This window comes from Panicum virgatum, chromosome 6K (genome assembly GCF_016808335.1).
Source record: "Panicum virgatum strain AP13 chromosome 6K, P.virgatum_v5, whole genome shotgun sequence".
Taxonomy (NCBI): Eukaryota; Viridiplantae; Streptophyta; class Magnoliopsida; order Poales; family Poaceae; genus Panicum; species Panicum virgatum.
In genome coordinates, this window is record NC_053141.1 from 30325943 (window position 1) to 30328921 (window position 2979).

Consider the following 2979-nt stretch of genomic DNA (forward strand, 5'->3'; position numbering starts at 1 on the left):
GTTGTTGTTGTTGTTGAGGTATGCGCAGTCTTCACAGGTTTCGGGGGCAATCGTTCCCTGAATGACCATCGTTACCGCAGACTTCGCACGTGAAGTGCGAACCCATGGCATAAACGGGAGCATGGATCGGTTGTTTGATCCCTTCCTCCATCTTCTTGATTAGGAGGTCCAGCTTCGCGGCAATCATATCCGTCTCTTTGACGGTATGCATGCCTTTTGTACGGGGTTGGAGTCGTTCATCGCTCCACCCCTAATTGGAGACCATCTTCTCGACCAATGCTTTGGATTTGGCTATGGTCAGTCGAGGAAGGCTCCTCCAGCAGCGGCATCAATATTGGCTCGAGATGTCATTGTTAGCCCGTTGTAGAAGCTTTGCAGGACGAGCCACTCGTCCATGCCATGATGAGGACAGGCCAGGATGTATTCCTGCAGCATCTCCCAAGCTTCTGGGATGGATTCCATCCCTGTCTGCTGGAAACTTGAAATTCTCCCGTGCAGGGCATTTGTTTTGCCCAGCGGGAAGAATTTTGCGAGGAATGCCTTGGAGCATTTGGCCCATGAGTTGATGTCCTTTTCTTTATAAAACCACTGTTTCGCCTTCCCCAGGAGGGAAAAGGGAAACAGACGAAGCTTGACAACGTCGGAGGCAACACCCTGTATGACAACGGTGTCGCAGAGCTCCAGAAAATACTGCAAATGTGCATTTGCGTCCTCATTTGGCTTGCCACATAATGGGCTAGCCTGCACCATGTTGATGAGGCTTGATTTGAGCTCGAAGTTCACATCCCCGACATTGATGTTGGGGCCAGTGGCCACATTGTCGGTGGAGGAGACGGAGAACACGCGGAGAGTCTTTTCAGTCATAGCCTATAGAACGAGTGGTGCTTCCGAAATGGGTTCCTGTGCCGGGAGGATAGTGAGAGGAGGAATGACGCGAGGTCGTGCCCTTCTGACGAGCCTCTCTAGATTGTCTGTGTAGTTTTTCGGCAGGGAGAAACCAGTCATACACTACCCCTGTCTTCTTTCAAATCAAAAATAAAAGAAGACATAAAGTGACATTAACCTGAAAGAGTAAAGACTATATCCTGAGTACAAGGTCTAAGTTAATATCAGCACAATATCTTTGTTCACATGCCGTCTCCGGCAACGGCGCCAGAAATGCTTGTTGACATTTCTTAGCGCAATCAAAAGGAATGGTTAATCCTTAGCAACAGCGCCAGAAATGCCTGTTGGCAGTCCTTAGTGCAATCACTAGAAATGAGGGCACCGAACCCATCCTAGCAACTACACCCAAGGGGTGCCACTCTCGTGGTATAATCAATACGATTATAGATGGATCTGCAAGTGCACGGATATACTGTTGTAGCATTCCACCCGGAGAGTAAGGGTACCGTTATTTATTTATGTCCCAAAGGACAGCAGCGGCAAAGGTATTGTACTCAACATTAACCATGACATTGTGCCACAAGCAATAGGCAATACTCTAACAGGGGTAAGTACAGATAAAGAATAAGCAAGGGTAATGTGACACAGCACACATCCACACTCCAAGAGGAAGGAATAAAGGAGAGAAACTATAAAACAAAGAACTACTCTATCCTACGTCAAGTCAGCTGGAGCTTAGGCTAGGTTAGGTGTCCTAGTGCTTCTATCCAAAGCTGGGGTCATGTTAGATCATGGTTAGGACTGCAGGTGCCAGGAAAATGGGATAGCGGGGAGAAGGTCCCGCACAGGAGTACATCAAGTCCTGATACCTCTTTGCATGAACTCGTACACCGAACCCGAACGTCGAGGAGTACGCTAAACACAACACCGCTATTACGCCGGACGGACAGGGCTGTCACCACCTACCGTCTACCCCAGTCACACCGTGGAGCACGGTCATATCCGAAGGATCCCGCATACCCGAGCACCACACTCGTGTATGAAGTCACTACTCTGGTGCCCCCAGGTCTCCCACTCTTCAGATGGACGAGTAAAACACTAGAGCAAGCCTGAAAGCACAACGAACCTCTATTCGTACCCGGATCATCTGGCCTAACCAAGACCGTAGCGTAACTTATGAATGAACTAAGCATGGATTGATAAACTATCAAGATAGTAAAGCAACCATGGCAAAACTCTATATTATGAATAGAAGTCTGACAAGTCGGATACAAAGCCATACCAGGAGCCGAGGATTGCTCAACGACCCCGAGGACGACTTGCTCGCTAAAGAGAACTAGCCTAGCTCCACTACCTAGCTAAGAGAGAAAGAGAGAGGAGAGCCTTCTTGGAGAGAATGGAATGAAGTGTGTGTGTGTGTTGAGGGGGGGTGGAGGAGAGGCCTATTTATAGCTCTGTTGACACCGGATTTTGACAAATCCGATGTAATCTGAATTATGAAGGTTATCGGCTATTGGCATACGTGCGCAGAAGTCACAGGAAACAAGAAGGTCAATGTGTACATATAAAGCTGATCAGAAATAAGAAGAAACAATCGGCTACCAAGTCCATGTGGAATACACTATCGGATTACATGTGTGAAGAAGGAGGCAAAGGGAATAAAAAATGGAATTATTTAGCCGATTAAGATAAATGGGAGGACAAGGTCGTGTTAGAAATTTAGGCAATTTCGGGCACAATTTAATTCCAAAATTAAATGTATAAACTAGCAATATTTCTATGACTTTAAGGAGTAAAATAAAACATGTGAACATGTTTATACTTATCACACAGATAAGTATAAACAATATAAATAACCAAAGTTTCAGGGAGTACCCTGAAGCGGGGCCGTTGCCGGAGGTATTGGCTGCGCTGTTACCAACTGGAGTAGACATCTACTCGGTTGGCCTCAGTCGAAGTAGTCGAACTAAATCGGTGCAGGAAGAAGTTCGCAGTGCAGTCCTGCGAACGGTCACCAAGATGTAGTCGACGTAGTCGTTCGGCCACCAGAATGTAGTCGACGTAGTCGTTCGGCTCGTCCACCAGGAAGTAGTC

At 47.2% G+C, this 2979-nt stretch overlaps 1 non-coding gene across 1 annotated transcript; it reads left to right on the forward strand.

The window, feature by feature from the left end:
• Window positions 1-394: 394 nt before the first annotated feature.
• On the forward strand, window positions 395-503 carry LOC120639417. The gene has a single exon (XR_005661420.1). It is a non-coding gene; the product is annotated as a small nucleolar RNA R71 (small nucleolar RNA).
• Window positions 504-2979: the final 2476 nt, after the last annotated feature.